Genomic DNA, 14,687 nt, shown 5'->3' with positions numbered 1-14,687 from the left:
GACCCCCTTTTTTCTTTTACTTTTTCTATGTTTTGCATTACTGATTTTATGTTTTTTTTTCAGATACATCTGATTTTGATTGAACACATGTTGAACATTCATTCGAAAATGTGTTGAACATTTTTTAAATTCATGGTGAACATTTTATAAACACACATTAAACATTGTCTAAAGCATTATGAACATTTTCTACAAATATGTGAATATTCTTGAAGTGTTATGATTTTTTAAATAAATGTCATGCACATTTTTATATGTTATGAGCATTTATTAAAAGTAAACAAATACATATTTACATTGCATGAACATTTTTTTAATGTCTATCGATATTTTTAAAATGTATGAATATGTTTTTTTACAAATTGCGCAAATATTACTATTTTACTTTTTTCATGAATTAATTTAAAGATCACACACACACACACACACACACACACAAACGCGCGCGCGCGCGCGCGTGCGCGAGCCTACGTTGATCATTTTCACCAAATCATTATGGTTTAAGGGTAGTTTTGAAAATGGTGTTTCAATGTTGTAAAAACATCAAGATTATTTTTACTTTATTTTCAAACGGTTTGTCGGAATGCTGCAAAGGATATGGTGTTGGAATGCTGATGCAAATGCCCTCCTTTTTCACTTAGAAAGTTTTCTCAAATTCCCAATAGTTTAAAATTATTTTGAAAAGTGACGGGTTCTTTTTACCATATAAATGATATCGTAGTTTCGACCTCATTTTCAAACGGTTTCCTGTAATGATGCAAATGATTTGGCTTTGGAAAGCACATGCCAATGCGCTCCTTTTCATGTAGAGAGATTTTCCAATTCCGGAAGGTTTAAAATAATTTTAAAACAACGTAAATTTGAACGAGAGTGTAATTTTTTTTAGTTTTTTTGAACGGTTTGTCGGAACGTAGCAAATGATATGGCTTTGAAAAGCAGGTGCAAATTCAAAACTATTTGGTATAGAACTCCCCCAAATCCTTTACGAGGTTTGTCGGAATGTAGCAAATGATATGGCTGTGAAAAGCAGGTGTAAATTCAAAACTATTTGGTATAGAACTCCCCCAAATCCTTTATGATTTAAATTGAATTTTAAAAAGAGTGGAATTTCTTTTGAAGGAGTTTTTTTTAAAACCTGCTTAGAATGGGGAAAGTGATTTATCGTTTGAAAGCTATAAAAAATGCAGAACATTTTCATGTAGAAAGTTTTCCCTAAATCCTAGCCTTTTTGATCAAGTAAGAACATATGCAGGAAGTTAATACCCCGCCCCACGAAGCACATAACATCCGAAGTTAGGCCAACTCCACCGCGCGACCCTATCCTGTCCGGCCCCGTCTGTTTGGGGTAAAACGGACAAATGAGGCGGCCCAGCGCGCGGGAGCAAACAAATTTTTGTCCGTTTTGTGTCCGCTTTCGACCCATACGCGGCCCAAGTTTGCGCCGCTTTTGGGGTGAAATGGACACCACGCGGACGCGCGGGTCGTCTGCGCGTGTCCTCCCATGGCCCGCCCGTCGGTGGCATAGGGCAGGCCTTTTTCTATCCGCCCCTCCCTCCCTCCAGCCGCACCACCTCCACTCTTCCCCACTCCCCTCGCTGCCGCCGCCGCCGCTGCCATTGCAGTCGTGCAGTTCGGACGCGAGCTCGCACAGCCCCTTCCCCTCGGCGCCGCCGAGCTACCCAACCACGACCATCTGGTTTGCGCACCCACTGGCCGGATTTGGGGCGGATCCGGTCGGTCTTGAGCTCGGCCGGCTGTGGGAGGCCGGGCCGCGGCATGGACTGGCCGGGCACCTTGCCGGAAGGCCCTGCCAGGGCCGCAAGGCCACATGCAGGCAGTGGCTCCTCCTTTAGCCGCTCGGATCTGCACCGTCGGTGGTCCACCGGCAGATACACGAATGGCAGTCGGCTGGGCTCGGTGCTTGCCCAAAAGCTCGCCGGCGCACCGTTGCCACTCATTAAGTGCGACCACTGCCCAAGGATGGTCGTGCGCCGCGTGTCTACAACGCCGGAACATCCCGGATGAGTGTTCATCAAGTGCTTAAACGACGGGGTATGCGCTTTTTTAGCTTCGGTTTGTGCTCTAGATTTGACTAGTTGTGCTAACTTCAAATTTTGTTGTGTAGAATGGATGCAAGTTTTGGTATTGGGAAGAGGAGTACATCGATATATTGATAGAGCAAAATTTAGTATATGTTTGTGCACTTTTAGCTAGCATAGAGGCTGTAAATGAGAAAAGTGCACTTGTTGCTAGATTAGAGGCTAGACACGAGACTAGGTCTGAGGAAGCAACATCTACTTCTGGCTTGAAGAAGAAAGGAGGATGCCAGATCAAGCCTCCTCCACAGATCAACAATGAGTGCATCGAGAAGGCCCTAACCCAACTCAAGAGGGCAGTTATGGAAGTTGGCTATCTTCTAAAATGTATTCTTGTTGTTCTTATTTTCTTTGGCCTTACTTTACTAGTCAAAATGTGATGGTGTATTGTCATGTATCAAAAATGAATGATAAAAAAGTTAAGGATTTGCAAAGAAAAATGCACGCGGACATGATGCGGTCGGGATGCGTCCGCGCGCTGGGCGCACGGCCACCGCATCTCAGTACACGCCCGAACACGATCCCAAATCCCTACCCAAACAGACAGAATACGGACAAAACGGACGTTCGTTTAGGGTCGCGCGGTGGAGTTGGCCTCACCGCTCCACATAGAAATCAAGGGATCCACCCACTCATCGATAGCGCGTGGTTTTTTTAAGGGATATCGATAGCGCGTGGTGGCGCGTCGGTTTCTCGCTTGGGTGAAAAGCTGCTTTTGCACCGGCCCATAAAAATGGGGCCCACCCCAGTGAAAATCCGGCCTCACTCCGCAAACTGATCATTGCGGGCAAGCTAGCCAGATCACTACAGGCAGGGTTGGGGTCTACTACCGGCATAAGAGCATCTCCAACAGGCATGCTAAACAGGCGCCGCGCCGCAAAATCGCCCCTTTTAACGCGCGTGCAACCCGGCGGATGGCTCCAGCGGGCGCGCAATAGTTGCGCGCGCGGTATAAGCAGTTGGGCGCGCGCGTGGAAGCGGTACCTCGCGCGGTGTATTTGCGGCGCCCGCTTCCGCGCGCGGCACACTCGACGCTCGCGCTGCGCGCTCTTCTTCTCCCCCTCCAAAGCCCCGCGCGCGCCAGCGCCGGCGACCCGCACCCATGGACGCACGCGCCGGCACCCCGCTCACCCGGTCCTATAGCCGTGACCCCCCGCCCCCCCGCCGCCGCCACAAACCCTAGCCCGGGTGGCGTTGGCCTCGCCGCCGCCGGAGCTCCTCCGACGAGCGGCCTCGCGCGCGGCCTCTTCATGCCGCCGCGGATGACCTCGACGGCGGGTGGCGTCGCGCCGGCGCCGGCCTGAGCCGCCGCCCCCTCCTCCTCAAAGCTCCCCAATGTGGCGCGGCTAAAGAAGGGCAAGACATCGGCGAAGAAAAACAAGGCGGCGGACGGCTCCGACACCTCCAAGGCGAAGAGGAAGAATCTTGCGGGGCGTGCATGGGTGCACCTCCGGCCGTCATGGGCGGAATGTCTTTCGATGAGCCTCCTCGCACACATTCCCATGAAGATGTCGTTGAAGATCTTGCCAACACCGTCGGAGCTTCACGTGATGCGGTGCGCGAGAGGGAGGAAGATTCATCTTCGGAGGCGGAAGAATCGTCTTCCGAAGATGAGGACAAGGACGAGGACGAGGACGAGGAATGATGTGTCTTTCCTTTGTGTATTGAACTTGATTTGCATTTTGAACTTGGTTGGATGAACTTGTGGGCATGATTTTAAACTTGTGGGCATGAACTTCATCAACTTGTTTGTGTGAAATTTTTATTATGTTAAAAATGTTCATCATTTTGTGTTGAAAAATGCCATATGCAATGCACCGGCGGGTCCCGCGCGCTGCATTTTGGCGCGCTGCTGGAACGACGCGCGCGCGCTGCATTTTAGCGCAGCCGTTGGAGCCAGCGCCGCGCGCCGCGCCAAACCAGCCGATGCGCGCGTGACGTGACCGGCGCATGTTGGAGATGCTCTAATAAAAACCAGGGTAGCATGAGCGTACTGACAGATAGGTCATCCCAAGAAGCCACATTGGGATAAGAAAAAACTATGCTGGAATCCCTCCTCCCAATTAGCTTACCACGTGGTGGCATTTAGATTTTCATGAGAATCTACTGCTAAGTATGGGTTTATCTAGGTCTCAGTCGACTTAGATTTCGCGAAGTCTAAGTCGACTGATGACATCAGCATGTGGACAAACCAGGCTTGTTTTATTTCCAGAATTGTTTGTGTGTTTTTGACGTTACGGGCTGCCTTTGTATTTCTAGTGGACTTTTTTCACCTTTTCCACTGTGAACGTTGCTTTGTTGTCAGATTTTTCCCTTTTCCTTGTGCTTGGGCTGTACGACACACATATATGTGTGTTTCGCTATGCAACTACAACCTCAACAATTATAAATAAAAAACTACAACCTCAAGTCCTGAACAAGTGAGGCAACTTTTTTTGTGTTCAAATCATTCCATTTGTTTTTGTCAGAATAGTATGGTGCTTGTAGTTTTTCTCTAGATGGGCATGCAACTTATTGTCATTTTTCATTCGAGGAAAATAGAAGGATTCAAACACAAGAAAATATATTGATGAAAATAATAAATTTGATGCGTACACAAGCAATGGATAAAAATAAATAAAATGAAGATAAAAATAATAAAAGACACCTACCGAGCACCCTCCGCCCACACCCCCACGTGTGCCTTCTAGTTGTGTGCTTATGTTGCTTGCGGTTGCATGCGGTGTGAAGTATATGCGGCTGCACGCGCATCAGACATGCAGCTAGGTTGCACGTTTGCAGTATCAAAATTTTAGAAAACAATATAAAATAAAAGATAAAAGAAGAAAAAACATCACTAAATTTCAGTTAGTTGAACACATGAAGTTACAGTCGAGGGTGATTGTGCAACCAAATGGCAATATTTCAAATTTTTAGAAAACTTACTGTTTAATATAAATTAAAAATAAAAATGTAGTAAGAATTGTACAACTAGCAAATAAAAAGGATAAAAAATATTAAAACATGAAAAATTGTTGCATTTGCATCTGCCCCCTTCCCATGACAAAACAGACACCGAGTTGTAGTCGAGGCAACACTTACAGTTGCATGCCTAGTGACAAACATGCAACCTCCCCTCCCGACAAAACACCGTAGTGTCGGACATGCAATTGGCCCACCCCCTCTCCCGCCTCCCCCATCGACAAAACAAAGGTCTAGTTGCAACCACATTGGGGGACATGCAGTCTCGGTCGGGGTGCGGCGCTTGCAGTTGCGAGGATGTTGTCGGGCTTGCAACTGGTCCACCCCCTCTACTAGCGCCCCCTCCGACAGAACAAAAAAGTCCAGTTGCGGTCGGCTGCGACACTTGCAGTTGCATGCCTAGAGTCGGACATGCAACTGGCCCGCCCCTCTATCAACACAAAGGTCCAGTTGTAACCACGATGGGGGACATGCAGTTGCGGTCGGGTGCGGCACTTGTAGTTGCGGGGCTGTTGTCGGGCTTGCAACTGGCCCTTCCCCTCCAACAGAACAAAAAAGTCCACTTGCGGTCGGGTTACAAGACATGCAGTTGCAGATGGGGCACGACAATCAGAGTTGCGTGCCTGGTTGCATACATGCAACTCCACACTCACCCCCCACACACAGAACAACACATAGTTGCATTACGAGGTGATACTTGCAGTTGCATGGCTAGTATCAGACATGCAATTGTCCCTCCCCGACAAAATAATACAGAGTTGCAATTGCGTTGAAGACTTGCAGTTGTAGTTGGGACGAGACACTTCCAATTGCATGACTAGTGATACACATGCAATTGTCCTCTCGACAAAACACCATAGAGTTGCAGTTGTGTTTGAATACATGCACCTGCAGCCCAGGCATGACAAATCAGCGTGCCTAGTTGCAGACATGCAACCCCCCCCCCTGACAAAACAACACATAGTTGTATTATAGGGCGATACTTGCAGTTGCATGGCTAGTATCAGACATGCTATTGTCCTTCCCAAAAAACAATACAGAGTTGCTAATTGTGTTGAAGACTTGTAGTTGCAGTCGCCCCCCCCCCACAAAACAACACATGGTTGCATTACGGGGCGATACTTGCAGTTGCATGGCTAGTATCAGACATGCTATTGTCCTTCCCAAAAAACAATACAGAGTTGCAAATTGTGTTGAAGACTTGTAGTTGCAGTCGCCCCCCCCACAAAACAACACATGGTTGCATTACGGGGCGATACTTGCAGTTGCATGGCTAGTATCAGACATGCAATTGTCTCTCCCCAACAAAACAATACAGAGTTGCAATTGCGTTGAAGACTGTAACACCCCCAGTGTCATGCTACAGTAATCCCCTATTAATGGTGCCATGTCATCATGTTACTGTTGCTAACCTTCACTTGATCCAAATCACCATTCAAATTCAAATCCAATCTAAGGTCAAAATTCAAATTTGTCAAACTTCAAATTTTAAAAAAAATTCAAGGTGTAGTAAATAATCCCTAGATATTTGTCATGTTGGAAACAACCTCTGTTGGATTCCAAAAATGCTCCTGGAAATTATTTGAGTGGTCCAACAACAATTAAATTGGTCTTTTCAATTTCTAAAAGTTCTTAAACATTTCCAAATGCTCAAAACAATTTTGTGCAACTTCACAATATTGCAAAGTATTTATTGTGGCATGTGGCACTTTTTACAAGAGGCATATGGTGCTCGGAATAATTGCAAAATAGTAAGCAATCTTTTTAAAAAAAAGGGGAAATAAAAATAGAGAAAAGGCACCCCCCCATTTTCCCCACTGGGCCTCGGCCCCGCCGGCCCAATCGGCCACGCCACAGGCCGGCCCACTCTCTCCCGCTCCCCTGGCCTATCAGGCCACACCCTCCCCGTAACACTACCCTCACAGCTGTCCGCGCGCCGCCGGTTCTGCATCCCCTGCCGCCCGCCAACTGCTACTTGCTGCTGCACCTGCGCCCCGTGCCGCCCCCTCTGCTCGCCGCTGCTGGGGCAGCTCCTGCCGGCCCGCGTGTCTGCCGGGGGCGCCTAGCCACTCCCTGCCGGCCAACCCGCTGCCCTGCGGCCGACGCCTAGGTCTGCCTCGACGGGCACCCTTGCCCGCACCCAATAGCCCGCTCCAGTGGCCTTTGTGCCACTGGAAGCTGGGGCCCTCCCGTGTAAAAAACGAAAATAAAATGTTTTATTCAAAAAATAATTGGAAAACAAAAATTAATAATTAAATCAAATAAGTAATTAGTTAATTAATTAGGTGATTAATTAACTTAATTAACTCTATTTAATACCTAAATAACTTGATTAGTTAATTAACACTGTTAGGTAGTTGTTAGTCTATGACAGAACGGCCCCACACGTCACGGTTGACTTAGGTCAACTCTGTTGGCTGCTGATGTCATGATGACGTCTTGCTGACATAGTTTTTCTTTTTGTTAATTTAATAATAATTTCAGAATATTGTTTAAACGTTGGAAACTCGTAGGAAATAATCCGTAGCTCGGATGAAAATGTTTTCTACATGAAAGTTGCTCAGAAAAATCCAACGAATCCGAATACGCGGTCCGTTCATCTGTCACATGCCCCTAGCATGCTAAACATGGAACATTCTCTCTCCGGTCATCTGTATGACACAGGTCCGGAACCGAGAAATCATTCCCGGTTGAATTCCCCCTTCACCTTTATCATGTAGCCATACGTTAGGTCACACTCGGCACCGCTTTTTGACATGTTATGATTTGGGATGCTTTGTCTACTTTATACTCATTGTTTCTTTCCCCTCTTCTCTCCGGTAGACCCCGAGACCGATGCCGCCCCTGTGATCGGCTATGTCGACGACGACACTTCTTCCTTTTCAACAGAACTTCCAGGCAAGCAAACCCCCCCTTGAGCATTCCGATATCGCCCATTTCTTTCCCTCTCATGCTTGCATTAGAACTGCTACTGCTTTCTGTATGATCCTGCTCTGATGCATAGCATGTTGTCGTTACCTGCTTTCATACCTTACCTGCTTATCCTAAACTGCTTAGTATAGGTTGTTAGTGATCCATCAGTGACCCCCACCTTGGTCCAGTTGCCTTGCTTTATGTTTGATGACTCGATCAACATGATCGATGTCCAGGCCCCGACACCGCACATCACCCCCCTAGTTGTACGACTCTACAGAGTTACCATCGAGTGCCGAGGGTGGAACCTCTTACATCACTCCTGATGACATCTCCATAGTGTAGCGATACGGTTGAGGTCATCGAGAGTGATTTCCTCCTTAACCACTTCCGTGACGGCTGTGTCATGCAACCCCTCAAGTGTGAACCTTGAGGGTGCATCCTATTACGTTCACCTTGATGATAACAACGAGTGGAATTCACCGGGGGTGATTCCTCGGGTTTTCCTCTTGGTGTTAGACACATAGTTACTATGGTTACTATGACTTTACACTAAACCCTGTTACTAAAGACGGGTCGGCCCTGAGGGGTACCTGCGCGAGCTTAATTGCGAGTGATGTGGAGTCGGGTTGACCTGGAAGGTGCCCGCGAGATAACTACGGGGCGTGGCCGGGCATTCTTAGCCCTTGCCACAAGTACTCGAGACGGGGCAACGGGGTCACATCTTTCATGAGTCTCTGCTTTTTAGCGCGCATTCCTAATCCACTACGATTTGGATATTTGATCCGAGGGGCCTCTGGCCTGATAGCACTAACCATCACATGGGCATAGTATGGGCGTTCTGCGTCGTATACATCAGCCGAAGCTTAATAGACGTCAGCGACTGAGCGGCGCGCGCCGGGTTGGACTGCGTAAGCGCCTGCCTTGTTGAAGGAGGTAGCTAGGTCTGCTCACCGGTCGCCCACGCAACGTGTAGGAGTTCGCGGGGAGATGGCCCATGACCCCTAGGGGCATAGGTTTAGTCCGGCGTGCCGGCCTCTCTATTTAAGCCTAGGTCGGGTTGCGGCGTATTGTTTGACCGAGGCCGGGCATGACCCAGGAAAGTGTGTCCGGCCAGAGTTAATCGAGCATGGTGGGTAAGTTGGTGCACCCCTGCAGGGAAGAAAACATCTATCGATAGCCTGTCCTATGGTAACGGACACTTGGAGTTGTATCCCGATCGATACAAGTAGAACTGGATACTTGTGATGAGAACTGGATGGTGATGAGATTTGGAATGTGCTGACACTTGGATAGTATGGCTCTGGGATTGCTTTCTCGCAGGGAGTCGAGAAAGGATCTTTGGCCGAGGTTGATAACATTACTGCTACTTTACTTTATGCTACTCTACTCCCTCCTGTTGCTGCAAGATGGTGGTTTCCAGAAGATGCTAGTCTTCGGTAGGCTAGGCTTTCCCCTTCCCTTCTGGCATTCTACAGTTTAGTCCACAGATACAAACCATTCCTTTGATACAGATGCATACTTAGTTTAGATCTGATGTAAGTCTTGCGAGTACTTTGGATGAGTACTCACGGTTGCTTTGCTACTTCTTTTTCCCCCATACCCGATTGTTGTGACCAGATGACGGATCCCAGGAGCCAGACGACGCCACTGATGACTACTACTACCTGGAGGATGCTTACTACTACGTGAAGACCATTGATGACTTGGAGTAGTTAGGAGGCTCCCAGGCAGGAGGCCTTGCCTTTTCGATCGTTGTTGCTTTTGTGCTAGCCTTCTTAAGGCAAACTTGTCTAACTTATGTCTGTACTCAGATATTGTTGCTTCCGCTGACTCTTGTGTATTCGAGCTTAGGTATCCGAGCCCTCGAGGCCCCTGGCTTGTAATATAAAGCTTGTATTATTTTAATTTGTGTCTAGAGTTGTGTTGTGATATCTTCCCGTGAGTCCTTGATCTTGATCATACACATTTGCGTGTATGATTAGTGTACGATTGAATCGAGGGCATCACAAGTTGGTATCAGAGCCGACTGCCTGTAGGAATCCCCCTTCCACACTCCTTGGCCGAAGTCGAGTCTAGACATTACAAAACTTTTTACTAACATGGCTGTGTGCCTTACGGGCCCACGTCGCCATTGGGTGGTATTAGGATCTTTTACTCCTCATCTATACTCTGGGACTCTGATCTCTCTTCTATTCGGGTTAAAAGGTTTTACTAACTCGAACATTAGGATCTCGTAATCACATCCGTTCGGAGAGCCCCCTTATTTCAGATGATCGCTTGCTGCATCAGAAGATTCCAAAGATACTCTACGATATTCTCTCGAGACTTTGTGCCTGTTACCTTTGCAATTCCCTACCTCCTAAATATCCTTATGGATAACTACACACACGTGCCAATCTTACATTCTATCCCATTGATCTTGTTATTACAAGATGCCCTGAACTGCTCTCCTTTTCCGAGAATCCTTTGAGCTTACTGCCTTGCAATTCCTTGTCATCTGAATACTCCTATGGATAACCTTGTGCACCTATCGAGTATCTGGTCATCCTCAGTTGATTCATGTACTTCACAAAAGTCTTCGTAATACCATTCGCTCTTGTGAAAATCCTCAACAGCCTATTGTTCTTGAATTTCTTGCTTGCTTGCATTATGGTTAATACCATAAGTCTAGTAATCTTATTCTTAGCCTTTGTCATTATCATTTTGAGTCCATTGATACAATATGTTGCGAATGCTCGCAATCCTCAATCAGATCCTAGAATTCATTCTTCCGGATCAGACGTCATTTTAACATGTGCTGAATCTCGATCAATCAAATCGCCATCAATTGTACCCCTAAGGCTATTCTACCTATCCATCCCTAATCAGAGCATTGCTTCTGACCCCTTGTCTTGGAATTCATAACCCCTCTTGCAATTGAGCTTTGAGTTAGTCAGTTGTTTCTATAATCTGATCTCCTTGCATTCTTTCTTCCACTGGTTGAATATTAATGCTCACATCAGATCCCTTGTGGACCACCAGACCCTTTTTTGGATTTTATCCGACAACGTCCTTCATATTCAATAAGCTTGTGAGCCTTTCCTCGGATACATAATGCTTTTGGTAAATTGTATCCTCCGCTTTCTCAAGCATGCTCTACTACCGAGCTTGTGTTATTTATTCTTGGAATTTATGATATAGGTTCCTAAGATGCCCCGATGGGTTGGACCTATGCCTTCCCTAATCTGTGTGAACTCGAAAGTTATGCGGGTTATACTCTACCGGCTTTTCGTCAGATAAAATTTCAATACTACAGCTTCATCAAGAGCGAGAAGTAAAATGAAAAGTTATGCATTGTAGAAGTGGGAGTCGCCCTGAACCTATGTGTTCATGCCCACGGACACGGTGTGGGACTTATCGTGAAAGCTTCTTGCAAGGATATTTAATCATTTGAATAATTCTTCTGGTATCGTAAATTGGATCCCTTGCAGTTATGGTCCCGACCATACTTCCTCCTTGATCCCATTTACTGGGTAAGTTACAATTACTTATCCTCTGCAAATCATTTCCCCCGTCCAACCTCTACTCCAATTTACCTTCTGGCATTACACCTAGTACTTGATACTGGGAAGCTTTATACCCCATCACATCATTCCTAGCCTGATCGGCTATATTTTATCATGATAACTTTTTAATTGTACTACCTGGTCCTTATGCCCCGAGCAACTACCGACGATGAGCTAAGCTTACGTCGATCTTCCTCATCTTATCCTTTCACCTCGAACAACAAGCTTGACTTTGAGCTTGTGTCGAATCCGTGGTTCTCATAGCATTTCACTTCATCCCCCCTTTTCTGCTCGAGGGCCTCTTCATAGAGTCTCTCGACAAACCTTATCTTGATCACCGTCACACTTTGGCTTCTTCAGAGATGTCTATTGAATTCATGGCTAGAAATACCATCCTTGCCTCTCGATGATTTGTGTCAGCATCAACAACATTCTTGTCTTCCCCCCAACACAAACTTGTTCATATAATTTTGGAAATACGTCCTTTTTGGAATGTCGATGGATTGTGGCTGAGCCCGTCGGTCACACCCTCATCTTTTCCCTGCTAAAATTGTATGACTTATTTTCTAAGTTGTTTCCGATGGATCCTTGGTGTATCCAAAGTCTGACCTTTGCTTGAAACCATGTCAATGCTATCTCGAAGCATGTCTGTGCTAATCCAATCTCCAATAAGAACATTTGAAGCACGATACTAAATATTCTTTATCAATTATCCAAACACCGTTGGATGGGTAATGTCATGAAATTTCTTTCCCCTTACCTAAATGGTTTTATACTTCTATCCTGTCATGGATACCATGCTCTGCTTGTCCTTGGGAAGGATATACCCCTTAAGTATGTGTTTAAACACATTTTCCTTTCCATTGTTCTGTTTAATCTGACAATTACATTTTCCTTTCCATTGGGTTGTTTAAACCTTATTGTGATCTATATTATATAAGCAGTAATATTTCCCTGCTTATGTAAACACATCGTTGTATCACTTTGTCAGTAGGACCCTGTTACTATTGTTGATGACATTCTGGTAGCCACCGATGGACGAGAACTTTGCCTAATGGCCCGCCTTGTTCAACGAGCAGGAAAATGGTTCTCTTCGTCCCTCGCCCTTGGTACCGACGTTGTTGCCGACATAACTGACATGTTACACTCTGACATGCCTTACTATCAGGACCGTACAAGATGTCAGCACCCTTCCTACTTTTTAAACCACCTGGTGGGCCCATAACCCACAGATCCACAGGATCAAAACCTGACTCTCCTGTATATCCTTTATTCCAAAGTATCGTTTTCTCTTGGCTTTGTGTGTTGTCACGAGCCACCGTCCGGGAGATGATCTATTCCTGATGCTCTGAACCCCTTCTCACACTCTGTTCAGGTATCGATCATTTGTCCATTCGCTTGAAACTTCCTATTGTACCTTCATATTTTGCTCTTGATGTTTTCTTAAGTTTTAACTCGAGAGATACTTCTGCCATATTTCCTGAATTGTTCATCTGATAATTAACCCTTTAAGGGTCAGTTCTCCCGAAGTTACTCTATACTTCCGCACTTAAATCTCAGGACGAGATTTCTTGTAGTGGAGGAGATTTGTAACACCCCTAGTGTCATGCTACAGTAATCCCCTGTTAATGGTGCCATGTCATCATGTTACTGTTGCTAACCTTCACTTGATCCAAATCACCATTCAAATTCAAATCCAATATAAGGTCAAAATTCAAATTTTAAAAAAATTTCAAGGTGTGGCAAATGATCCCTAGATATTTGTCATGTTGGAAACAACCTCTGTTGGATTCCAAAAATGCTCCTGGAAATTATTTGAGTGGTCCAACAACAATTAAATTGGTTTTTTCAATTTCTAAAAGTTCTTAAACATTTCCAAATGCTCAAAACAATTTTGTGCAACTTCACAATATTGTAAAGTATTTATTGTGGCATGTGGCACTTTTTACAAGAGTCATATGGTGCTCGGAATAATTGCAAAATAGTAAGCTATCTTTTAAAAAAAAGGGAAATAAAAATAGAGAAAAGGCACCCCCCATTTTCCCCACTAGGCCTCGGCCCTGCCGGCCCAGTCGGCCACCCCATAGGCCGGCCCACTCTCTCCCACTCCCCTAGCCTATCAGGCCACACCCTCCCCGTAACCCTACCCCCCCTCCCCCCGCACGACCCTCCACCCCTCCTCGTTCCCCACTCCTCCTCCCTCACCCGATCCCATATCTGGATCGGGGAAGTTGCACCGGCCCCGTCGAACGCCGCTCGCCGCCCAAAGAATTCCCCCCTCGCCGGACGCCTCGCCTTCCTCCACTCCTCCCCTCTCTGCTGGATCCGGGCTACCCACGTCGCCCTGACCCCGCCTCCACGACATCGCCGCGACGGTCCTCGCCTCTGCCCCGACGGCAGCCGGTGCCCCCCCGTCGCTCGACGTCGTTTGCCGTCGCCGGCGCCGCCCATCATCACCGGACTGCCCCGTCCCCGACTCTCCTTCGTCGGACTCCCACAAGCCTCGCCGGCCCCCGATCCCCTGCAACGGGGGTGAGCAACCCTCGCCTCGCCTTCTGATCCCCCCTGTCGTAGATGTCGTCCACCGCGCCGTACCCGGATGTGCCGTGTGCTCGCAATGTGCCTGCTCCCACCCCGTGCCCTCCTGCTGCAGCCCCACCGCGCTCCTCCTTGCCCCTTCATCGCGCGCCGTCGCCCGCGCCGGCAATAGCCCGCTCGCCCGCGACCCACTGCTCACCGCACGCGACGCCCCGGCTCTGCTCCGCAGACCTCCTCTCCTGCCACTCCTGCCGCGCCTGCGCTCGCCGTCGCCGCTGCGTGCGTCTCCTCTAACCGCGTGTGCCGCCCCGTTTTCGCCCGCTGCCGTTGCGCTTTCCCCCCTTCGTGCAACTGTCACGCCCAGTGCTGCCTCCCCACCCCGGCGCCGCTGCGGCCGTGCCGCCGCATCGTCCGCTGCTCCCTCGCAGCTGCCCGCGCACCGCCGCTTCTGCATCCCCTGCCGCCTGCCGACTGCTACTTGCTGATGCACCTGCGCCCCGCGCCGCCCCCTCTGCTCGCCGCTGCCGAGGCGGCTCCTGCCGGCCCGCGTGTCCGTTGGGGGCGCCTTGGCACTCCCCGCCGGCCAACCCGCTGCCCTGCGGCCGTCGCCTGGGTCCGCCGCGACGGACAC

This window comes from Triticum aestivum, chromosome 1A (genome assembly GCF_018294505.1).
Source record: "Triticum aestivum cultivar Chinese Spring chromosome 1A, IWGSC CS RefSeq v2.1, whole genome shotgun sequence".
In the NCBI taxonomy this organism is placed as follows: Eukaryota; Viridiplantae; Streptophyta; class Magnoliopsida; order Poales; family Poaceae; genus Triticum; species Triticum aestivum.
This window is presented reverse-complemented; position numbering follows the sequence as displayed.